The sequence below is a fragment of the Ursus maritimus genome, unplaced genomic scaffold (genome assembly GCF_017311325.1).
Source record: "Ursus maritimus isolate PB19 unplaced genomic scaffold, ASM1731132v1 scaffold_8, whole genome shotgun sequence".
Taxonomy (NCBI): domain Eukaryota; kingdom Metazoa; phylum Chordata; class Mammalia; order Carnivora; family Ursidae; genus Ursus; species Ursus maritimus.
In genome coordinates this window covers 74,114,310-74,141,609 of record NW_024426996.1, presented here as the reverse complement: position 1 = coordinate 74,141,609, position 27,300 = coordinate 74,114,310, and positions in this window count along the sequence as shown.

Sequence of the window (27,300 nt, the reverse complement as noted above, 5' to 3'; positions counted from 1 at the left end):
AGTAGTGTATTTTGGTCTTAAACTAACGGGATTGAATATATCGTTGAATTCTATACACCATATGAGTTTTCTATTTTATGACAAATCTCTTAAAATTGTTTGCCCATATTTCTGTTGGGTTATTGTGCTTCTCTTATTAACTTGTACAAGTTCCTTATATATTTTTTGTTGCTTATGCTAAAACATATCTTCTCTTAGCTTGTAGCTGATCTTAAGGAGTCAGCATGGTACAGCTGGTATGAGTTTGGAGACAGACTGACCCAGTAAATTCTAGTGTTGGCACATACTCAACGTGTAACACAGCTAGCCTATGGTTAATCAGCACCTCTTAGTTGCATATCATACACAAAGTGTTTTTATCATAAACAAAGCCTTTCTGATTGTATGCAAAGTAGTCATGACATCATGCTGATAATGGCAACTAGGAATCAGAGCATATAACTGAGCTCTTATTATATATCAGATACTGTGCCTGGCCCTTGGGAGACACATCCTGACCTCACAGGGAATACAGTGTCGTGTGAGGAGCATGAGTCAACAATCATTAGCAGGTCTAACAGTAATTGATAAGCTTCAATGCTTAGGCACTTTTATATGGGCCAACCTAAAAATGGACTTTGCCAGGGAGGCTGGCATTCCAATCTTTCATTTATTCAATCATACATTCATTCATTCACCAAATATATAATGAATACTATGAACCAGGTACTTTGCTAAGTACTATATTATTAATGTTAGAGGGAATTAATATGATTTAGTAAATGATTCACTTTGGGGAAGAGAGAAAATAAAGAGTTAAAGAACTCCAAGATTTATAGCTACATCACCCAGGAGTTTACCAGGAGGATTGCCGCTGGCGAGGCTTCATTCTCATCCCCTTTAATTCAGAGTGCCTAGCCCTGGTAAATTATCTGCATTTTAATAAAATGACTATGGCAGATTAGATTTTTATTCTCAAATCTTCACTCTCTTCCTACAATAGGATTGTATGTCCCATCAACTGTCACATGACTTGCCGTATGGCAGGAGTATACATCCATGTCTTCCAGACATGGGTTGGTCCATGTGACATGCTTAGTCAATGGGTTGTGAATGGACTTGATGGTTTCCATACCAGAGTAAGCACTATAGGTACCATCTTTTATTTATAGGCTCAGTCCCCCTTGCCTCTCTGCCCGCAGTCCAGGGAGGGAATGCTTCCACAGTCTGGGTGCCAGAAGGAACAGATGCGTGGAGAAGAGCTTAGCAGAACTAATGTCAGCCTGCAGCCAACTGGCAGCAGACCTGGAGACCCTGTTGTACTCCTGCTTCTTCTTCATGGCTCAAACATCACCTCCTCCAGAAAGTCTTTGCCATACTTCTTTGTATCCCACCTGACTGTGTTCTCTTTAAAGTCAGAAACCCATCACTTTCATTTTTCCACCATTGTCCACCAGCATGGTTGGTTACGTAGGAAACACTCAATGAAAGGTTGTTAAGGAATGGATGAAAGAATGAATGAGAGCTGAACAAAACAATGAATGAATGAAAGAGAGGGGGTACCCAGAAGAGAGGACTTGGATTCTCATGGACAAACTTCACAGTATTGTTTTTTACACACATTCAATTCCAAGTATTGACTTTCTAAATGACTCAGGGATCTACAGGAGAAAAGTAAATGGGAACTGGGCTGGCCTAGGGAATGTAAATATTTACATCATGAGTATTTTTTTCTAAAAAAATGTACACTCCAAAGCATTTTGTCATAACAAACACATCTTGGCAGTGATGGTTTCTTTCACTTTAGGATCATTCATTTGGTCAGTCAATGGATATTCACGGAATGACTCATGGACTGTAACCCTAGTTCTTCTTAGAGCTGAAGTAACCAAGTGTCTGAAAGGAAGAAAGTGGGGTCTTGTTCAAAATTAATGACCCGTGACTGGAAAATCAATGATCTTGGGGGGATAGGGGCTTCCTGGAACAAAATAAGTTGTTGATTGTCTGGAAGGCCCTGGTTTTTATTCTTTTAGGCTCAACATTGACAAAAGAGAGCACCTTCTGCACTAAGAAGAATCAGAAGTTTTCTAGAGTGTTTGTACACATGTGTGAATGTGTATGTGTGTAGCTGTGTGTGCCTGAGTACGGTGTGTGTGTTGTGTCTGTGTATGTGAAGGAGAGAGAGGCCAGACCCACGAATCCTGGCTAGCAGAGCAAAAGTGCACTTCGCCAGTATCTATTCACGCACATCGGTGATATCTGAACTGTCTTTTGAAGTTGACAAAGTATTTTAACATTTATCATTTTAGGCTGCCACATCTTACTCATTTTTCAGAAGATGCCAGTGAAATTAATATAATGACTAACATGGATTGAGGAATTTCAGTGTGTCAGCCTCTGATCAAAGTGCTTTATAGGTTTTTAGCTTGGTTATTCCTTATATCAACTACTTAGCATAGATTCTATTAATAGTATTACTATTATTTGGTCAATATTATAATCAATTACTATCATCAGCATTAAAGAAGTGAGGAAATTGAACCATAGGGTACGGGAGTGACCTGCCTAGGACACACCTGGCAAACCATGGCCTTAGAATTTGAACCTAGCCATTTTGGCTCCAGAGCCAATCCCTTAACTACTCCAAGATACTAATCCTATCTCATCCATTATCATCCCACCTGTAAGTGGAAAGCAGAATTTTAACTTCTGAGTTAAAATCTGGCACCACTATCATTCCTCTTTTTAAGGCTCATAACCCTGGTAGCAATTGTAGTTTACAAAAGTGCATTTCCTGTTCCTTATTTGCAGTCCAACAGCTGGATCAACAAGAAAAATTACCCTCCTTCACTTCATGGATGGAAAACTGGGTGGGGCTCAGGCTCAGTGTTCAAGAGATTCACCCAGGGTCATACCAATAGTTAGCAACAGACCTGATGCTGAAACCAGGATACAAGATTCTTAACCTAATATGCCATCTATGGGCTATGAGTTCATGCTATTCTCAGAAAGCTCTCTTTAGGGACATGGTGTCATTTCTAACTTCACCCTAATAAAACGGTAAGTTAGATAAACCAAGGTGACCCAGCGCTCCCCTACAAACAAGCCATGATCACAGCCTCACTTACGGTGTTGGGAGCAGACAGCTTGGAAATGGGCAATGTGGGTGACAGCAAAATTTGGAGATAGGCAGATGAGAATAGCACGTGGAGCCCCAGTGGGCCAGTACGTTGGTATCTCAAAGCAAATAGAAACAATGGTGTGTTCACAGGGCTGAAAGAGAGAGAGATTAAAGCCCACAGAGGGAAATGTGCAGTCCCTGTTGGAATTAAGTGAGAAAGACATTGATGGGTGCTATTTAATTGAAAATGCTGTATCAGCCTCATGGTTGTTAACTCTTTCATAAGTTAGCTTCACTTCTGTGTCTGTTTGAATATAGCCCTCCTTTGCCCTGAAATCACAGACTGATCCATTTCACATGCAAATTACATACAGTTGACTTTCACTGTGCTGAGCTATGCTATTGCCGAGTTATCTCAAGTTCAAGGCCTATTATATAGCCTTGCTGAAGTTGCACAGACAATTTAGGGCTAACTTCAATAGCTAATGAGTTCAGTTGCTTCTTTTCAGTCAGTTTTCTCTTACACTATTAGCTATCCAATTATTCCAACTACAAATTCCCAAACTAGATCTGCTAGTTGCCTGACATTCTCCAAAACCCGCCCACAGACATTTTCCCCCTGGTTCCCTACAAAAGTAATAGAATTAGTATCACTGTTTCTGTTTGAGGGAGGAAGATACCAAGGCTGGGAGAATTTCAGATATTTGCCTGAGGTCACACAGTGAATGTGCAACTCATTTCAGTGAGAATGCAAGAGGTTGAGGCTTTCTCTTCTGCACAGCACTGGATCCTGATAATACAGATGTGGATAATTCTGCCAAGCAGTAGTAAAAAACCTGTATTTACAAGGGTCTGAAGTAGTTTGGATTCTATGTACTCATGGATTATCATTCTTGTGTTAGTTCAGAGTCAACTCTCCTAATGCCATCATCTCAGAGTGACCAAGAGTAAATTAAACTGACTTCTCAACAAGACCGGCTCTTGGGCCTTTGCCCATTCCAGCAATCTCATCTCCCACCCTTTCCCTGTATGCACTGGACCCTCCATCATATGGAATGACTTGCGATTCCAAACCACCGCCCTGTTCTCTCCTGCCTCTGCATCCGCCGTTCCTCCTGACCTCCTTGCCAACTCTACGTCCTATGCCTGATGAAAATCTACTGTTTGTGGTTTTTCGGATCTTATGACAAGTAATCAAATATGTTCTTTTGGATTCTCACTGTCCATGTATAGCGCTAGGCTCTTGAGGGTCTAGATGGGGTGACCCGTTGACCCAGTCTGCCAGGGATTGAGGAGTTTCCCCAGTTTTAAGACTTTCAGTGCTAAAGATGGGATACTCCCTGACAAAGAGTTGTTCATCCAAGGTCTAAAGGGATAAGCTGACTTGACAGTGACAACTCTCATTCTTGGGCATTTAAACATCACCGCCTCTGGGCTTCTTGGTTCTTACCTCCACATTTATTCCATTGCTTTAATTGTTTGCTTTAAAATTGCTTGTCTATCTCCTAAAAGACTGCAAAACCTCGTTGGGGAGGGCCGAGGGTGTGGACGGTGTCTTACTCATCCTAGCTCCTGGCTCTCAGCCTGATACATAGTGAGTGTTTTTTAAATGCTTATAAATGATTTTGTAGGAGGGACCATGCATTCCCCCAAGGGACTCAAGAATTGGATAGTGGATATTTTAATAAGGCAGGAGAAATTGGTGCCCTGTGAATATTGAAGGACCATCTCCTGAACTCTGATATGCTCCATTCTCTATGGTCTTAGAAATTTCTTTAGGAAAGCAAATTGGGACAGAATCAGATCAGATAGTAATATAAATTGGATAACATCTGAAAAGGACACAAGAGGAAAGACCATCAAGAGAATAATTAGAATGAATAGAGATAGTGTGTGGGGGGGTAGAATAATGAATGGTCTAATTAATGCATTTTTAAACTTTAAAATATGTAACTATTACAGACACAGTGATTTTCAGGAAAGAAATGGCTACAGGTAGCCACAAAAAAAAAAAAAAAAAAAAAAAAAAGTCCCCTTGTTTAGATTTCACAGGCAAGTTTCAGAAAAAATCAAGAGCTGATTCTAAGCTTACACAAACTGTTCCAGAGAACTGGCACACAGGTAATCCCTCTAATTTATTTTATGAGGCTGAGATAATCTTGGTATCAATCAGTCACGGACAACTGATAAATAAAAATTATGTGGCAATTCCACTTATGAATGTAGATATAAAAGTTTTAAACAAAATATTAGCAAATTGATTCCAACAATTCATGAATAAAATCAAGACTGATTTGCGTGTATTCCAGGAATGTTGGTATGGCTTAATATTAGCAAATATTTTAAAGTAATTCACTTCATTAATTCATTAAAGGAGATGCATCATAAAATCACTTCAACAGATTCAGGAAAACATTTGCTAAATTAATTAATTTAAAAAACTAATAGAAAACGTGAAACTATGAGAAAAAAAACATATTTATAAGTAAGAATCTTAATAATCCTGGATCTCAGAAAGAGAATATTTTATACCTGACACAGACACAGAAATTATAATGAACTCTATAACAAAGACATCATAAGAAAGAGAAAAGAATGGGTCATAAACTGGATTTGTAATACATACAGCCAACAAAACATTAGGGTTCACAGCTTATAATAATTCTGGCCCTTATCTCTGGCTCAGCAGTAACACGTGAATATAAGTATCTGCTTATCGACCCCCCTGCCTCCCGTGTGAACCGGGTCTGGATCGTTGTTGCATTCACAGCACCCAGCACAGTACCTGGCACAAACTGGTGCACAGCCAATGTTTACGGAATGATTGGAAGGTGCGAGGCACTGTGCTGAATCCCCTTCAGTGGTTTCCTCATCGCCAACCATTCACACCGCTGCAGGCTTTGGGTTGAAACGATACAAACTATTTTCGTCAGTTCCGGCTGCCGTAGTGGAATACCATACACTGGGGGACTTACATAACAAGCATTTCTTCCTCACCGTTCTGGAGGCTGGAAAGTCCCAGATCAAGGCATGGGCAGATCCAGTGCCCAGCGAGTCAGTGAGGGTGGTCTTCCTGTTCTGCAGTTGGTGGTCTTCTAGTACAGCCTCCCATGGCCAACAGCAGAGACGGAGGAAGTAAACACTCTGGTGTCTTCTTCTACGGACACTAATCCCATGATGAGGACTCTACCCTCATGACCTAATTGCCTCTCAAGGGTCCCACCTTCTAATACCATCCCTCTGAGGGTTAGAGCTTCAACACATGAATTTTGGGGAAACACAAACATGCAGTCCACAAGTCAACTAGAACTACGTTAAGTGGGATAAAAAGATTGATTCATAGATTTACAGGAAGGCTGGAGAACCTGGCTCTGAAAGTGGTGGGAAGGAGGGCAGGCTTATTTGCCAGAGCCACAGTGCAAAGAGAGCCAGAGAACCAGTCCCAGGAGAACCTGAGGACAGTAGCACCTGTTGCCAGCTTTGCATGTAGGACCCCTACCCGGGTTGTAGAATATCCCTGGTAATTTGATGTCCTTGCTCAACCTGCTGCCCATCAGGAAATAGAATTTTTTGCTCTGATCACTGACCCTAGATACACACTTCTGGGTTGTTGAAGGAATTTGCAGACCTTCACCCTCATTTTCCTGGGAGCTTGGAAAGTTGAATCGGGACCCGTATTAACCTGTATTGACAGGCAGGGATCATGTAAATGTAAGTAAAGTATTTCGATTCTGGGCAACTAATAAAATGCCAGATGTCCACCATGTAGACCTTCATCTTTTGACCACTGAGATGCTATTTTTCTTCTAAGTCTAAGGGTATAGTGAGTTCTGAGAAGAGAAAGTTTCTCCAATTCCTCTTAAGAATCTATTCTCAGCAATAATAGACTCAAAGCCCAGAGGTTCTCAAGATGAAGGTAATTCCTCTGTAAGGAGTATTTGGAAACACGTGAAGACTTTTTGCAATTCATCGAGAGACCTTACTAGAATCTGGCAGTGGGAGAAAGTGAAGTCAAAGGACCCACAGTGAACAGAACACTCCGTGTGGCAAATAATTGTCCCACTTCATGTGTCCATCCTGCCCTGAGGAATTGTTGAGCCTCGCCATCCATGAAGGGACAGTTGTCGCTGCAGCCAGTGCCACACTCAACAAGGGGCCCAGATCCAGGTAACAGAACACTTGGGAGTGTCAGGGATACACTTTATTTGCTTTGGGCAAGATGAGGGAGAATAGATGGATTTGGAAATATTCCCACTACGGAGTCAAATGTGGACCTGGAATCTGGTCTATTGCAATTAAATTTCTCCTGAATTGAGGGGGCCCTCAGAGGGTAAACTAGTTCTCAAGGCTATAGACCTAAGAAGACCCCAGGCTTCCTAGTGTTTAACCAACCTCCCCAGTGTTGGGGGGAAATCTTATCCTTAGCTGAAGTCATTAGCAACTGCATTTCCTGTTCTTTTTAATGCTATTTGCTGTGTGTGTATTGACACAATACTCTCCAGATATTATGTAGCTGGGAGGATTTCATTCCATACAATTCCTTTACATGTTGGGCTGATGTGTGCTTTATAACACTAATAATCGTGTGTTTACAACTGTGGCCAATTTTAGGGACCATATTATTGGTTCTGAAAAATATATGTATATATCTTATTTTATAAATATATGTGTGTGTGTATACACACACACACACACACACAAATAATAATCTCTCCTGACTATGTACGGTACTTATTCTTAGCATTTAAGGCTTTTCCTGATATTGTTTATGGGATTGTAAAGTAACTAGAATTCTTAGTTATAACTTCCAGCGCTCTTTTCCCTATAGAAGTAATAAAAAAGTCATAACAATAATAACTAATGTTTGCATTGTGTTTGATGTTTTATGGAACATTTTCGAAACATACACACCAATGAAATAAGCATCACTAAAAGTGTCACTGCAGTTCACACGGTTCAAATCATTTGAGCAGAGCAATGTGGCTTACACAGGTCAGAGCCAAGATGTGAGGTCAGGTCTTACATCTTCCAAACCTGGCCTTGTCACTGTGCCCCAACTTCTGTTAGTGAACGTGGTTTTGAAAACCCAGTGTCTCCTTCATATGCAGAGCATCCAGGATCTCCTTCCTTTTCAGGGGAAAAGAACCCTCAGGACTGTTTATTCTCTATTCATTGAAAATCTTTACACTGGAAGAGAAAACACAATAAAAGTACCATGTAGTTAGATTAGAAATATTGTTTTTTTCTCTCCTCCCAGTTTACAGAGTTACTTGTTGTAAGACAAGCATCCAATGCGAGATGAGAACATTGAACTTGAAACAGCATGAACAGACACAACACTGTCCAAGGGCAACAGCAGACACATTAGTGTGTGCAGCATGCATTTTCCAATGTTTGATGATTTTCTGAGCTGCTGGCGATTTGAACAGCGCATAGGAGGAAGGTGCTGGAAGAAACACAGTAGCTACTTGGACCTCGCTTCCAAACAGAGGGATTTTCAGACTCCTTAAAGGAAAGGCTGCAGATATAATGGGCATAAAATTAAACGTTGTTCTGACAAAGGCAATACATGAGTTGTGACTTTTCCTCATCTAAGGGGCATATCTGGAATCTCTTAATGCTTAGTTCTGGTCAGTTTACACCACCAATGGTTGACATCCTCAACGGATTTATCATATATTTAGGTTCTGGCCTTCTCTACCGAATTTCTATGGGTAAAACATTAGTGTAAAAACAAAAGGAAACAAATCGAGATCAGCCATGTGATAGAAGTCATCACTGTTTAGTTCTTACGCTTGCTGGTAACAACACTTTTTAGATAGCAATTTTTATATATTTGATCCTAAAAATCATTGAGGCAATTTTATACATATAACATTATATATATTAGTTATTATTCTCACTTAAGTGTGTATAACACTGAGCCTGGTGGCAGCTAATTGTCTGGCTAATATAACTCAGCTTGTAAGAAGCAGAGTTGGGATTCAACCCCACCTCTCTTCAACCCCACACATCCGAGTTTTTCAGAATTATTGGTGCTGCCTGTTTTCAACATATCAAGATTCTACTACAGTACAAGGTAACCCATTGGTGACTTTTCCTGCCAGTTTTCCTTTTCACACGAAATATACTATTTCTAGAAATGCAGAGCCCTTTCCTACCATATTCTCCCATAACCTTGGTCTTACTGTCCTATGCCAACGACTGAACTTATTCGATTTCTAGCACTGGTCCGTGTGGCTGGCTGGTATTGTCCATCTTTGTGGCTAATATTGCTGTTATTTACTTTCAGAAAGTCTCTGAGTGCCATCCCTGGTCTTTTCAAGTTTGGAGAAAACAAAACAAAATAGAGAATTTTGCTCTAAGTATGACATAAGACTCAGTTCTGGGTTCCTTAATGTATGGTAATCATGAAATAAAACTTACTTTAAAAAATTTCCTCATCTTTTAAAATATAGGTTTGGTCCAAACAAACCATATATATTATTCCTGGGGAATATAGGAGAAAGGAATTTGGCCATATACATATTTTCAAAATGTACAGAGAGAGCTAAGTTAATTTTTAGAATCTTCTCAATTACAGAATCTTCTCCTGTAAGTTCTTTCTACTAATTTAGCTCCTGTTAAGCATCAACAAAGGCAAACTGAATGCATATAGAATAAGTAAACAGACAACAAGCATAGAAGCCAAAATAGTGTAGTAAAATTTGCCCCCCGACTAGCTTATCCCTAGATCCCATTATAATAGTATGACTTTCATATTGCATTCATGTATCATAATCACATTTTCTGATAGTGAACAGTTTCTTATTTTATATGATGAATTTAAATGTATCATAAAATCATTACATCACAGAGTTCTATAAAGAGACCTTGATTTCTAGGAGTGGCATCTCATAAATGAGTTTGTGATGCATTGAACTAGATAGATATGAAATCTCTCCCACAGCAGCAATGGTTTGTAGTATGCAGGTGCTTTCCGAAATCAGGGCTGTCCCAGCCGATCGGTCAGGTATGATACTCCCCATGTGCATACATTGAGAGTGTTGCAGGATAAAGACACCCAGATTTTCAGCATGACAAATCTTGAGAGGCAAGGAAGTAACTCCAGAAGCATTTTTTTTCCCAAACAGTGGAACTCCAAAGCATCTACATGTTTCTGTGCATATGGTAAATGCTTATGAAAATGCAATAACACTCAACCTGCTGTTCAGGAGTGAGTTACTGAGTCTGTGTTCTGTCTGTGCCATACAATGTGCAATTCACAGCACGAATCCCAAGGAGCTTCTGTGTCCAGGGTCGTGCTTGCTTGTGCAACATACATTCCATTAGGATGCACCTGTTACTCCATCCTGTGCAAGTACCACAGAGAACATGGCGGGGAGTCATAATGTCAAAGCTCTAAGGGAGGTGGAGGAGACAGAAAAATCAGGGTAGATGAAAGGGTGGGGACCAGAAGCAGAGAAGTCTATTGTAACCGTGAAGGCAAGATATGATAAGTGTCCGGACAGAATCAGTGGAAGTAGGTTTGAAAACGTGGGAGCACATTTGAATGAGTTTTAGATGATAAAGTAACATATTTTCTGCCAGATAAAATATGGGGCAATTAATGGAAACGTGTATTTCAATATAACCTCATAAGTAAGAAAGAGGTATTTTAAAGAAGAGTTTGTGGGAAAAGGGACCCTTGATTGGAGGCACCTGTGGGACATCAGGGGTAGAGTAAGGTGGGCAGACGTGACTGTCCACAGGAGGGCACCGGTGGGAGGCTTTAGGATCCCTCCCTCCCCTGCACCCCTTCCACTCTCTTTCCAAATCATGATTTTCTTGGAGCAGCCTTGTCCCAGGCAGAGGATATAAATTCTCCCCCACCCACCCCAGACTGAGGTAGAATGGTTGGCAATTAAACGTGCTATGAATTGGAATGCTTAAGAAGGATGGCCATGGCTGTATCTCCAGTCTGCATGGGGACATCCTGGCTTAAAGGGCTGCCCGGCCTAATTATCAAGAATACCTTCTTTCTCTTTCAAAAATGTCCCAAGTTGGTCATCTTTGCCGTTATCATTTTAGTGATCCTGGTAATTTTTATCTTGCATGGCCTCTATAGTTTAAGGGCATGTTCGCATGTATCATCTACTTTGACCCTTACAACAAGGGGAGGGGGGGGACAGAATTTGCCCCCATTTTCAAATAAAGATGGGGGTTTATTTGGCGTTTTAGCAGTTGACCATTGTATTGGATCTTTTGTGGAAGGAGGGCTTGAGTCTATGTTTCTGAGTGTTCATTGTGAATTTTTTCAGGTAGATTATGTTGTTTTCTTAACTTAATAATCTCATAATTTTTTCACTTTATTACGGGTGGGGTAAAAATCTCAAACACCCCAAACCTGGCAATGCAAGGCAAATACTAACAGGAACATTTTAAGGGACCTGCCCTTGATTCACAAATCACAGCTCGATGTCCAGATGTTTCCTCTTACTCAGCCCTCTTCCTCCTTATCGGCCTGAAGCTGAAGTCAGCAAACTTTCTTCACCCCTTCCGCCTGGGGAGGGCAATAGGAAATTTTTCTAAAACAAATTCAAAGAGGTGTCACAGTTACAAGGAAATCCTATGACAGGGAACAAATCATCTAGCAAAGAAACACAACTTTGACTTGGCACTGAACGGCATTATAAGCACATAACTACATTTCTTGCCTAGTTTGCACAATGTAATTGCTACCATCCCCTCATTTAATTTTTACACCACATGACAGGGTCACTAACAAACAGGAGGGAACCTGGTCCTTTCATCAGTTCTTCCCATTCTGAACTGCAAACTTTCTCCATGTTCCCTGAGATGAAATTATGTTCCTAACTCGTACCTTTTAAAGAACAGGCCATCTTGCTTGCCCTAGAGAAGTCTCTGGGTCTCATTGCACGTGGAACTGGGAAAATCCGAGATCATTCTCTACCTTCACAAGTCCAAGAGCTATTTGACCTTGAACATAACATTAGCTCTCACTGAGTCTCAGTTTCCCTATCCAGGGCTTGGCAATCTTACTGTGTTCACTTTTGCAGCCCACACCTTCCCTTTTATACCTACGCAACCAGGCCTCTGCAGCTGAAAAGCAACCATAGGCCAGATTTAAGTGATTGAAGGTGGCTGTGCTCTAATGAAACTTTATAAAAACAGGTGGCAAGCTGGATTTGGTCTGTGGACCGTTGTCTGCCCACCCTTTTCAAGGGAAAATATAATCTGCTTCACCAGGTTGTTCCAAAGAATTGCATTGACTAGGATATGTGAATGCCTGATTGAGGGTCTGATGTTAAAATAGTCTTTCTTCTTCCCTTCAAACTTATACCAATTGCCTTTGCATGAGCATAGTAGGAAAGGGGAGGGCTTCCTGATGGCTGACATTTCTTATCTCTTGCAAGTCTTTTTTTGTTTCCTTTTAATATTAATTATTTGCTAGAAAAAGGGAACTGAAGATACTGAGTCATTAATCTAAGAAACTTATGGACAAATTTGAGCCCTATTCAGTGTCATTTTTCCCCACATTTATTCCTTTAAGAAATGTTACTTAAAACAGTCCTTTTAGTGAAATTCACAATAGACATATAAAGAAGTGTGTGGTTTGGGCCAAAGGTCCAGGTAACAGCTGTGGGTCTTTATTTGAATAACAATAATAATGAAGACCCAGCTTCACAGGCATCTATTATTTTAAGCTTGACCTCTCGTGCCTGCGTTTTGTGTCCTTCCTTGCCAGCCTCCAAAGCAGTCACTAGACGTGCCCCTTCATTTCTCTGAATGGCTGTATTGTTCTTTAGAGATCATCCTCTTGACCTCAGTTTTTCAATTACTTTTTAAATACTCTTACATATCTCATTTATGTGTGCATGTTTTTCTTTTCCTCAAGTACCTTTAGGTTATTAATGCAAAAGACAAATGACTTGAATGCACTAAAATACAGTAAATTGAAATAAAACACACTAAGTTTGCAGTCGAATGTCCCCAGTTCAAGGTTTGACTGTATCGCTGATTATTTGACATTGAACAGACGCCTTCCACAGGATGAGTCTCAGGCATTTCATCTGTGAATCGGGATAGGGACTGTTATTCTTCCTACTTCTCTAGATTTCCCATGTGAATAAATGCACACTAGCTATGAAAACAAGATACCACAAAATCGCTGGTAACTTTTTCTCAATTATAACCATTAATCACATCACAATAATAGCTGTAATTTAAATAGCACTTACTGGGAGCTAGAAAATATACCAAGCATTGTTCATAAATTAGCTTATTAATCATTAATCTTCATAACAAATGTGTGAGTTTAATTATCTTTCTTTGCATATTACAGATGAAAAACAACAAAAAACTAAGAAGACTAGTGGTAAGGTAACATGCCCAAATCTCATAGTAAGTGAATGAGCTGGAGTTGAAACTGCAATATTGGAATGGAAAGTTCTTCCTCTGAATCACAATGAAACTTGAGGAGAATACAAAAGTTTACATCTTCTTTTTCAAACCAGAGAAGACCTAGGCATTCTGTGTTTGCCTCACACATCTTAAAGTTTAAATCTAAAAATAATGCCTCAAAGGACATTTTTCCTTGTTCTGTCATATTTTATTCTAAACAAATTAAATAAACACTTACATAGATAATTTACAAGGAGATATTTTCAGTGATCACCAAGACATGATCCAGATCACAATTTCTAAATACAACTTTATCAGAGATAGTTAGATCAATCAGGAAAAAAAAGTTAGAATACGGAAAAATAAAATCTAAGGACTAGAGCTGATGTTAACAGAGAGGGACAGAGAGGAGAGAGAGAAAACCTTTCACACAAAGAATGAAGAATATTTGTTCTTTAGGGATATTTATAAATTTTAATCACAAACTAAACTACAAAGTAACCCTCTTATTTTCTAAACATAAAAATCCCATGAATCATGTCCAATAAGTGCAATGAAAGTTGAGTTAGGAATGAAAAGAAAACTAAAATATATTATTTAAAAATCTAATGAGATAAAGACAAAATGACAATGGAAATTACAAACTATATTGATCAGAATCACAATGAAGACAGCATATCGAATCTGCAGTATTCAGTTAAAATGGTGTCAAAAACAAATATGGGTCCTTAAATGTGCTATACTGAAGAAGGAGAAGGAGGAGAAGGAGGAGAAGGAGAAGAAGGAGGAGTAGGAGGGGAAGGAGAAGGAGGAGAAAAAGAAGGAGGAAGAGGAGGAGGGGGAGATGAGGATGAAGGAGAAAAAGGGGGAGGGAGAGGAAGGGGAAGAAGGGGAGGTGGAAGAGAGGGTAGAGGAGGAGAAAGGGGAGGAAAGAAAGGAAGGGGAGGAAAGAAAGGAAGGGGAGGAAGAGGAGGTGGAGGAGGCTGGGAGGAGGAGAGAGCAGGACTAAGAAGGGGAAGAGGAAGTGGGAGAGGTGGGAGAGGGAGAAGGGAGGTGGGGCAGGAGAAGAAATACAGCTAGGGTTCAGAGCTCCTTCTGGGTATGGAGGAACAGTCCTTCCATGGACTGTTTGGTCATCAGTAGTTGAGGGGGCTTCCTGATATTCCAAAGGGTAAACTGGCCTTAATTCAGGACACACTGTTGATAGCTCCAGCAAGGCCGAACTAGATGGGAGTAAGCTTATAGAACGTAATGTTCAGAGGAATTAACTGACTTTCTCAGAAGCATGTGGCTCTTATCAGGGTTAATGTTTAAATATGACCTTCTGACCTCCTGATGAATTTTAACATACATTAATGCTTCCCTCAAAAAGCATAAACATTGAAGTGAAATACCCATATATACATTATTTTGATAATACATCCCTTAAAAATGTCCATGAGCAAGTATCCAGTATACCCAGATAATCTAGCAAAGTGTTTTTCATTTTCATTAAAGAGTGTGGATATTTTTCTGTAGTTTTCACTTGACTCTTTGTAGTGATACTTATAAAGAATTTAGGAGTTTAGGGGCGCCTGGGTGGCCCAGCGGTTGGGTGTCTGCCTTCAGCTCAGGGCGTGATCCCGGCGTTATGGGATCGAGCCCCACATCAGGCTCCTCCGCTATGAGCCTGCTTCTTCCTCTCCCACTCCCCCTGCTTGTGTTCCCTCTCTCGCTGGCTGTCTACCTCTGTCGAATAAATAAATAAAAATAAAGAAAAAAAGAATTTAGGAGTTGAATTGAAACAAAGAAGAAAATTGAAATTGGCATGAAGCTAAATGAATATACATAAGCTTTTAAGATGTCCTTATTAGCAGTGTGCCTTTCTGACACCTCAATTGCTTAATGAGTTGTACTTAACTGCTGTTGTAGAAAAGGGGCCAGGGTACTGAGTTACAGGGAAAAGCACCCCAGGAAATGAGGAAACTTTGCCCTTTGAATTACTGTTATACTTTTTAAAAATGCAGAGTTTGATAACACATTGTTTTGCTTTGCCTGGTCCTTCTTCTTCTGTAAAGTGAAGGCACGTTATAAACATCATCCTGTAAGGATCCCCTTACCCCCAAGCAGACTGTCTCCTCAGTCTCAGGACAAAGGTCTGAATATTTGAAGAAGCATGACAAAAGAAAGGTTTTGGTCAGTGTATGACTCCAATTGTATTTCCTACAATTTAATTTAGCACATTTTTAGCTTTGAAAAACTGGAGGATTAATAGTGTTTTGCGCACCCTCCTTTTTTTTAATCTCTTTGAGGTGTAAGTACATAAAGATGTTTATAAAGACAAAATGGACACTTGAAAAAGTGGAAGGTAAAAGGGCATGAGGAGAGTCCATGGAGAGAATGAACTCAATTTGGTTGGCTGCTGGTTTGAGGACCAACCGTTTTGCCAAGATCTTCGTTCAGCCATAAATAAACTAGAGCACATTTGGAAGAGGAGCATGAAACCATAAACTAAGCCCTGGTGGGAATCCCATACTTCTATACACTTTCATTTCCCCAGAAGTGTTTTAAGGTTCTTGAACAAGCTCTCACTTGTACCCTAGGAGCCTTCTCTCTACTAGTTGGTGGGTTGTAAGGGCTTTGGAATTAGATCGAGCAGGAACACAGAGGGTACTGCTGATCATGGACTCTGCCAACCAGTGAGTTAGGGAACACCCTGATAGACAGGTGTTCTGAGCCCTTATCCAAAGAAGGGCACTTGTGAAGGCAGCAAAGCTAAGTGAACTGATGAAGGTCACAAGCTACAGTACAGTGACGGAAACCCACCAGAAATGGGGTGAAGCGGTGATGTCCTACTTCCAGACTCCATCCAGAAGAAAGAAAAACTGAGTAAACATATTCTAAGAGTATACATAACCTAGACTTGGCTTATCCCTATAACGTGAAATAGGATTCCTAGTTTCTCCTGCTGGCTTGACAGGCAGGCTCTCAGTTAACTATTCTGGAATCTGATTTACTCATGCTAAGGAGAAACTGTGTCTGAGACACAAGGTCCACTTAATGAATGTGTTCAACAATTAAAATGTAATTATGTGTTGTTTGGGTTTTGTTTTTAGACTTTATTTATTTGAGAGAGAAAGAGAGTAGAGCAGAGAAGAGCAAGAGAAAGAGAGCACAAGCGGGCAGAGGGAGAGGGAGAAGCAGACTCCCCGCTGAGCAGGGAACCTGATGCGGGCCTTGATCCCAGGACCCTGAGATCATGACCTGAGCCGAAGGTAGACGCTTAACCAACTGAGCCGCCTGGGTGCCCCCAAAATGTAATTGTGTTTTGTCTGGCTTCACTTATCTGCGTTATGTTAACACGTATAACAAACATATACAAGGTATAGGTAATAGTGTATATGGTGACTCTGTGTATACAATAACAGTGTCTTCAAATTTGTTCTTTCTCTTGAACGATGTGTTCTCCTCTTACTGCATGGTCAAGAGTCTAGAATTTTGTCTAATCTTTAGCAGGAGCTCAAAAGTGGCGTTCTCTTCTCTATGTTCACCTCTCCTAAACACTGCATAATTGATTTCCAGACGAGCATCATGGATTCAGAGAAAGACCAAACTGGTTTAATAACAGAAAAGTAATCCTAGCACAGCACTTGACAGGATCGGTTGTCAGGATAATTCTTTCCTATACCACTCTGGGACTGTCCCTGACAGCTGTGTTGTCTGGGAAACTCTGGAGTTCTTCATTTTAATTCCTGGACCCTTTCAATCCTCACTTCAGCAATATTCATTTCAATTTTTGATGACTTGCAAAAATCCTTTGATTTCTGGACCTGTCTAAATACTTTCTGTTGTAATGGTATCGTCTGAAAACTACATTGTAAGTGCTTAACACTTCCATCCATCACAGCATGCGTTGCTGGACACAAGTTCTGAGTCATTAGGCAAGTAATTGTCCTGCTAGACTTATGTTACACTTAACGTTTGTTCTGGGTCCTTTAGGCACATCTCAACTTAATATCTTAAATTTCAAATAATCTCCCATACTCTTAAAGGATGAAAAATATTCAAATATATATGAGCAGATCTGCAAGGGGAAATGTGGAGAGTTACAAAAAAGCCTGGCTTAGAGCAGAGGCCCTGTTTCTGCAGTCAGTGTAGATTCTCTGAAATGAATACCCATTGTCAGAAGAGATCAGCAGTTTTTGTTGATAATGTCCATGTGAAAATTTGGCATCTGCATATTTTTCTAGTTAAAGAAATAATCCTAGAGCACTAATTTACTCTAATGATATAGGCATCATTTGGCTTCACAGGAACAAAAAAAAAAAAAAAAGAAAAGAAAGAAAGAAAAAGAAAAAGAAAACAAGAAAGAAAAACTGAGCTAAGGTCCATTTCCTATTTATGGGATGTAATATACAGAATTCAGTTGCAATGTTCACTGAAGTTTAAAAAAAGAATTCAAACGAATGTAAAGCCCAAGGACACTGTCACAAGGGCTCTTTGCCCTGAATGGAATTTGAATTTAATTACAAATGATATCTATATGAATTTTCTGTAAACATTTAGAAAAGCACTCAGCCTTGTCTCTTTCACTTCTATAACACTTCTACATCTTATTTGTGTTCTATTATTGCTTGAACTAAATCCTTTTCCAGTTACTTGTTTATCAATCTTTCTCTTCCACTAGAAAGATGTTTAGGACAGCAAACACCACAATTGTTTCTCTATCCTAGGATCTAGTCCAGTGGCTTTCAAGCATTATGTGAATATTATATGTGTTGAATTAATTGAATTGCTTTCTCTTTCCTACCGTTGGAGATTATCTCACTTCCCTCAGATACCAATTGTACTACCTGGTTTTTTCTCTGCAGATCTACAAAGCACCTCAATTCAGTAACCACAAAGGTAGCGTTTGATCATATAGTATGTATTGTTCTTTAGCTCTTTTATAAATGATTCGATTGATTGAATCATTCACTTATTAACTCATCTAATAATCAGACATTCCAGAGTTTTCATTTTTTTAAGAACAGAAGATGCAGCTGGTATATAATTTTTAATTTCCAAAAATTCCTGGTCCAGTGTTAATTATAGGCACTAGTTGGGTAAATCTGGTCAAGTTACTTAATACTCTTTGTCTCAGCTTCCACTCTTATCAAATGGAGATCCAGCAACATATTATATTTGTGATGCAGATTGAATGAGTTCTATAGATGAAGTGTAGCCATGAAGTAAGTACTCTGTTATTATATTAGCTGACCAATAAAATCATGCCAACCTGCCTGAGATTACATACTTCGTGACTGGAGAGGAAGAATTTTAACTTTAGCAATTTTAGGAAAATTTCTCTATTTTCTGAAGTTCATAAAGGGGATTTTTTTTCCTTTGTAATCGGAGAATCATTCCAAAGATAGAAAGACAACTGCATAAACCATGTGATGTATTTAAACTCAATTATGAGGAATGAGTGAATGGATGGATGAATGAATCCATGGATATAGTAAGCTATGAGTGCACTGAAATGTTTTATTCTTTTTTTTTTTTTTAAAGATTTTATTTATTTATTCGACAGAGATAGAGACAGCCAGCGAGAGAGGGAACACAAGCAGGGGGAGTGGGAGAGGAAGAAGCAGGCTCATAGCGGAGGAGCCTGATGTGGGGCTCGATCCCATAACGCCGGGATCACGCCCTGAGCCGAAGGCAGACGCTTAACCGCTGTGCCACCCAGGCGCCCCTGAAATGTTTTATTCTTAAACATATAGCCATGATTCTTTAGACTTTCTGAGGTGGGAACAAAATGGCCAATCCAGCTTCACCTGGTCTGGTTTGTTTCTGTTATGTTTGCCTGAATTTCAGAACTCTTACTTACAGTGGCTTTCAGTATCTTTAAATAGTTCTTCTGGGATAAGCAAACCTAAATGGAGAAGTTTCGAATGTCTGTCTTTGAGCCATAAAAATACTTTTAGCCTTTTACTAATTTATGTGTATTTTCAACCAATTTATTTCATTATCTTTAAAAAAATGAATTGCAGTATAGTTGACAAAATACAGGACTAGAAGAGAGTCTAACGCCTCGACTTCTTGTCCTAACTGTGCAACTTCCTCATTGTGTTCACCCTGAGCGAGTCATCTGACTTCTCGGAATCTTCTTGTCCTCATTTGAAAATACACTGTGCAGAAAAAAGTAGAAAAGGTAAGTAGAGTGCCTCATGCACTGTTTGGTACAACAGATGTTCTGCAGAGGTTATCTGTCCCTCCCCCATAACCCTAAGCTTTCTCTGTCTTGGAGCTGATTTATCTACTCAAAATAGAACAATGATTTTTCATTACTTTTATTTGAAATTCCAGCATTTTTCTATAGAAGCTTAATAACAGGTATCATTGGCAGCCATGCTTTATTAAAAATTTGTATTTGAAAATCATGTAAGATCCTTGAAAAACATCTAATACCATGTTCCTTCTAGAACTTTAATCATCCTTGGCATAGCCTGGCAGCCCGATCATACACAATTTTTTCTAGAACATCTCCATTTTCTCTTTCCATAGATATTGCATTTTAATTCTATTCATCTTTGCTAGGATCTGCAATTTCTCTCCCAGAGTTTGTGTCCACTGATTCCACCCTGACTCCTTGGGTACCTATATAACAAGTTCTAACTCCCTTTCTATGCCAACCCTTACCACTTATCATCCATCTGGCCCACTGCCCTCCTCATGTTCTTACCCCCCAGAGGAAACCTCTAACTTGCTCTAAGGTTTGAAGTAAGTCATTTACTATCTTCACATACTCCCTGTATTCAGCTAAAAGTATAGGTCGTAATATCTCCTTTTCTTGGTTGTGAGGAATAAATGAAATGATAATACCATTCAACAAATATTAGCATCTATCATATACCAGGTGTTAGTCTAGAAACTAGGAATGGGACTGTGGACAAAATAGACAAATTCTCTGCTCTCATTGGCTTACTTACTTATGAGAAGGCAGAGAGTACACTACCTGTAGTGTAGTGTAGAAAATCAGTAAAACTGATAATAGATGAATAAGGAGTGATAAGTACTCAGAAGAAAAATAGAGTAGAAAGCTATATGAAACATTGGGGGCATGGGTGTTAAATTTTAAATAGGGAGTACAAAGATAACTTAGGAGAAAAGCAGTGTTTTAAGAGACCTGGAAGACCTTGGGAAGGAACTAGATGGATCTGGGGAGAAAGAACATTTCAGGCAGTTGGAAGAGAGAGCCTGGAAGCCTTGAAGTAGGATCCTGGCAACCATCTCTCTTGCCGCAAAAATCAATAAATGTTAATATCTGTTCTTCTACAGCAATGTTTTTAATTTAATCCAGTGGTCTCCAAACTTTCATTGATCATACCTAATTATCAAACTTAGATCGCTTATCCCAAAATATTTGCATTATGTATTTCTTTACTTGCTTGAAAGTTATATACACATACTATTATGCCAATATAGTATGTATGGCATAAAATAAAAGCAAAGCAAAATAGAAATAATAGGAATGAGGAAACACATAAATGAACATTCTAATATTGTCTTCTAAACTCAGAAATATCTCCTTACATACTTTAAATGCCAAACTCTAGCCCAATGGATGTAGTTACAATACTTAACCACCTTTATCTTTTTCTATCCTTTTACTTTTAGAACTATCATTACACATGATTCTTTAAGTTTTTCAAGATTAATCACCAGAAGTGGGATAACTGAAAATTTTTACCATCGACTCCCCAGGGTAAAATCTGATTCTCATTCCTCTACTCTTCTTCCTCTAAAACATCAAACACAACATTATATAAAGATTGAGTCTTACCTTCAAATTGAAATTTGTGAATTAGACTATTTAACACATCAAACATTTCTTCCGCTTATTGAAAGTACACGTGCCTGAGAGAACTAGGTGAATGTTACAGAAGGAATTTCTTCTTTTCTCTCTACAATCAAGTGCAATGAGATTAGACTAAGAATTGATATTTCTCTAGCGAGATGGTTTCATGGCTAGTATTTTGACATCTCATGTTTCCAGTAGAGGGATAAAATATGAAGGAGTCAAATTTTGCCCAAGGTCACCTTTTGAATCAGAAATAAATCCAAACCTGTGGGTTACCAGTCTGTATTTTGACCCCCCTCCAAACTGATAGATTTATAAGACATTGTCCATGGAAAGCCGGTAGAATTTAAAGAAATGACTTTATGAAAGAATGACTGCCCTGAAAATAAAGGGTTTCTCTATTTAAATATTTGCAAAATGTTGTCAGAGAGAAGCACAAGAGGACCCAGAAGAGAGACCTAAAGACCTCCCCAGTGAGGACAAGTGCTTAGAAGAGCATTTCCCTGGAGATACTCCTCTTGCCCGTATTATAACTGAGCCACAACTGGAAGCACACTCCCCTGAGTGGTCTGACCTTATTTTATCAAATTGGGGGTAATTCACCAAAAAAGTGAAATGTGAATGATTTTTATGTCCTCAAGAGTCACATAAAAAGGTCAGAACCATCTTTCCTTTTCAAAACTGACAGAAAGGAAGAGGCCAACAGCGACGGATTGCTAACCTACAGCTGACCATATTTCAACTATAAATTCCTTTAACCATCAAAACAAATTTGAGAGTAAAAATGTATTATTCACATCTAGAGATGAGAAAACTGGAGCCAAAAAGTTAAGTTCGTTGTGCTCAGAATCATTTAAGGACTTTGTGGTTTCGTGCCCATTGTCTGTCCCCCCAGAAATAATCAAATAGATATACCCATGCTTTTTTTCTTTATCTATATTTGCTGCCTTTTAATTTAAAATTTTTACTTAAAATTCTTCATTCTTCCTGATAATAATGTTTTAAAACTGGCTGCAAAATAAGTTGTCCTCTTCGGGTTTTTCAGATGAAGTATGTCTCCCAAACTTTAATAGATCACTGCCAAACATGATTTGCTTTAGAAAAAGCTCAAAACCAGAAGGTGAACATACCATTTTGCTACCTAAATCATATTTGGGACCCATTTTACTTTCACTACTATACAATAGCAGAGCTCGTTAGAGTAGCCCAGTTGACATAATGAGATGTAATTACCCTTCCCAATTGTTCATTTAAAATTGTAATTGCAATTCAAACTACTGTACAATTTTAAAAAATCATAACATATAATTGTCACCTTTCAACATGTATATATTATAAAGTGGGTTTTTTCTTAACTTATATGTATTTTTTTACCCTAAAATTCCCTTGTCACTCAAATAAAACTCTTGTTTATGATTTAGGCTTTTGATAACATATGGTCCACATTCAGTTTGATAACCACACTCGAAAAAGCCACCTATGTCTAAAATGTCTATGCAAACAAAATCAACATGTTTTGGTGCCTTAACATACTGGTCTATAGAAATAATTTATCCAGCATTCATTGTTTTGCTTAGGCCAGGCAGATAAATAATTTACCTATAAGATTCCTTTACTTATCCTATATTTGGGGGAGTTGATAAGCATAGGATGTAGGTTTTCAAGAAATGGATTCTGGAATTGCTTGTTAGGGATTTGATACATTGGCAAGGGCTACAAAATGATGACGGAAATAGATGCTTCAACATATGATAGTGAATAAATTATTGAGTCTAGAGAAATGAAGGGCTTTCCAAAGGATGGTACATATAGTCAGAAAGGCAACTGCATTTGTTAGCTAGAACTGCTGTAACAAAGCGCTACACACTGAGTGGGTTAAACCACAGGAATGCATTGTCTCACAGTTCTGGAGGCTGGAAGTTCCAGATTAAGATGTTGGCAAGCTTGCTTCCTTGTGAAATATGTTAGGAGGAATCTGTGTGTCACTCTTATAGATTCTGTTGCTTTGCTGGCAATCTTTGGTATTCCTTGGTGTATAGAATATCACTCTGACCTCTGCCTTTATCTTCATATGGTGTTCTACCATGTGTGTGTGTGTGTCTCTGCATCTAAATTTCCCCTTCCCCTTCCACCAGTCACGTTGGATTAAGAGCCCATCCATAGCCCATATTGGACTAGAACTTCATCTTAACCAACTACAAGTTCAAATAAAGGCACATGCTGAAGCACTGGGGGTTAGGTCTTCAACAATGAATTTGGGGGAACACAATTCAATCTACTAGATTAACTTAATGTTTTACTGTATGGATAACACTCTGAAGAATACAATACAACAAAGGGAACATCTTTGTTCTCAAGGAGGTTGTGTTGAGACTAAGAACACAATATTTGTGTTAAATATTTGATATTTAATTCACTAGTTTTGAAATTTTCTTCTCTTTTAGTGCACAAAGTTATGGCTATAAGTCTCCCTCAAAGTACCACTTTGGCTGTGTTTTGTAAATTTTATTCTTAAGTATTTTCTTTGTAATTCCATTATAAACATTTTCTACGTTTCTTTTTTAATGGTACATTAGCTATTTAGAAGAATGTGGTATTGTTATTATTGGTTATCAGGGATCATAATGTATAAGATAGATTTTGATATCTGCTGATGGTTGCTTTATGACAAAGATATCTAATCACATTTTGCTAGTGTTTTAAGTGATTGAAAATAATGTATATGCATATGGTATATACCATTCTTCAGTTGTACCAGTTCTCATGCACAAAGTTCTACATTTGATAATTAGATTGAAGTTATTAAATATTTTGTTGGAGCACCTGGATGGTTCAGTACGTTAAGCATCTGACTTCAGCTCTGGTTGTGATCTCAGGGTCCTGACATCAAGGCTGGCTCCATGCTCAACAGGGAGTCTGCTTCTCCCTCTCCCTCTGCCCTCCCTGCCACTTGTGCATGCTCTCTCTCTCCCTCAAATAAATAAATAATACCTTTTAAAAAATAAATATTTTGTTGAAATCTTCTATTTTACTTCCTTTTTTCATTTTCTTCCAAATGAAATAAATTTCTCCTAAAGTGATCCCTGCATTTCAAAATGGCCTGAAACAGTTTAATTCACCACAGGGCTGAAAAGAACCACTGAAAAAACTCAATAGTACATGTTAATTTTAAGAGAAATGGCTCATATTGAAGTCATGAGTTGATGAAGTTTTTGCCAATTTTATATTTTAAAAAAGTAAAATTTCAGAAGAAATCATAGAACAATAAATTTAACCCTATATCCTTCACCTTGATTGATAAAGTCTAAATATTAAAATAATTTTTTCAGAATAATTTCAAAATTACAGACACCATGGTATTTCACCCCTGAATCTCATTAACTAAGAAAATAACAATTGTACAATATCATTGAATATATAGAAGGGTTACCAGATAAAATACACAGTACCAAGCTAAATTTGAATTTCAGATAAACAACAAATAAGTTTTTGGTATAACTATGTCCAAAATATTGGATGGGACATCCTTACACTAAAATACCTATGCATCGTCTTATGAAATTCAAATTTAACTAGATGTCCTAGAGTTTACTTTGCTAAATCAAGGAACCCTAACATTTCCTCTCTATTCTGGTTGCCACAGTTTACAGTATCTCTTACAGATTCTTTTACCTTTCACATTTCTGGATTCAACCAAGGTTCACATATAGCATCATCTGATTATTATGTCTTTGTTGTTCTTTTTTTGGGAAAGAGGGGCAGAGGGAGAGTGGGAAAGAGAATCTTAAACAGGCTCCATGACCAGCACAGAGCCCGATGGGGGGCTTGATCTCACAACCCTGAGATCATGACCTGAGCTGAAATCAAGAGTCTGACGCTTAACTGATTGAGCCACCCAGGTGTCCCTGAGGTTCTTTTAATGTATAAATTAATTATAGAATTTAATGTAGATTCTTTGCATTGCTTTCTTTTTGTTTTTATCATAATGACCTTTTTGAAGACTTGAGGCAAATTGCCTTATAGATTATCCCACATTCCCACATTCTGAATGTCTGTGATTGTTTCCTTTTGATTATGTTCAAGTTAAATATTTTTATTGGAATAATTCACAGACAGCATTCTATATTTCTTATTATCATATCAGGAGGCACATGATGTTAGTTGGATCCATTCTTATTAGTCCTGATTTTAATATCTCAGTTAAGATAAGTTTGTTGATTTTTTTTGTTTGATCTTTCAATTACTGAAAATTGTATTAACATTTACCACTATTATAGTATAATTATCTATTCTTTTTTGTAGAATGATCATTTTTATTATTTTCATCTATATTATTAATTATATAAAAATTTTAATGTATTTGGTAATTATTGTTCTAAAAATTTTTACTCTTATTAATATAGCTATTTCATCATCCTGCTGATTAGTATATGAGAGGCATCTTTTCCAATTGTTAGATTTTTCACTGGTCTCTTCTAGAAAGTTAGTTTCATTATTTTGGAATTTTAATGTGAAAGTTACTTTGTCTTCCAATTGACAATAATTATCCACCATCTGTGGCTTTTTCCATCAGTCTAATTGCTCCCCCACCTCCTTATCTATCAACTATCTGTCTATCTATCATCTATATCTATCTATATCTATCTATCATCTATCTATATCTATCTATCTATCTATCTATCTATCTATCTATCATCTATCTATCATCTATCTAACATCTGTCTATCTATCATATGTCTATCTGTTTTTATTTTGGAGGTGATCACTCTTTTCTCTCTACCTATTTTAGAATCTTCTTCTTCCTCTCTTCCTTCTCTCCCTTTCTCTTCTTCTTTTACATCTTGAGATGTATTACATCCATGCTTTTTCAGTGATACACCTTAAGATATTTTTACATTACTTTTATATTTAGTTTTGTATTGTGGAGGGCTATTCAGATACCCAGTTTGCCATACTTATGTAAATGGAAGTTTCTTGCTTGTGTATCTAAATTTTTTGTGCTCTTTTCTCTCTTTTTCCTTCTTAATAATTTAGAACATGTGCTATGATTGTTCGCATTTTATTATATTTTCTTGGATTGAGTTTTGTTCTTTCTGGATTGCTTATTTGAGTGAGGGTTGACAAGAAGGAACAGGGAAGCTTTCTCATCTCATAGGAAATATTCCAGGGAAGCTTTTTAAGGTGCAGGGTTTAAAGCATGTGAAAGGGTATAGATCTTCATTTCTTTAAGCTGATAAAATTAATCATTCCAGGGTTTCTTATAACTTGCAGGTTATTCTCCAACTTCATTTAAATTCTAAAAATGTGAGGATGGGCATTTCCTTATTCATCTTATATTCTCATTTCGCCACTAATTCCCTACTGACATCAAACAACTTTCAGGAAGTTTCCAAAGCGCACCTCCTCCCTTTATCCCAGTCTTGTTTCAAGTAGATATTTGGTTCTGCCCCTCGGTTATGCTTTGCATTCTCTAAGCTCAACGTTGGGGTAGCACCAACTTTTTTCTCTATGTCTGATGGCACATGGAAGGAAACATAAGAGTGGGTAAGAAGACTCCCTTCCTCTCAAATGCCCAGAAATTATTTGAATTGGAGTATGAGAGGAACACTTCCTATAAATAAGGACACATAAAAATTCATCTTAATTTGATGAAGCAGAACATTCTGGTTACATGACATGAATAAAATACCTACTATATATTGAACCCAATATAAGTTATTCTACTTAATTCTCAGAAAAACTCTTTAAGACCAAATAGAGGTCTCTCTTGCACCACCTCAAATTCATTGGCCATTTGACTACTTGTTCCATTATGGTCACTATTTAGGGATAAAACTCTTTGAGCTCTTTCCATGGACCCAACCCAACTGGCCTCACCCATTGCTGGTGCTACATGTCTCTTCCATGTTGTCAACAACATGTAACAGGCCCCTCTTTGTATCCACACATGGGCAACCTGGAAGTTCACGTGAGT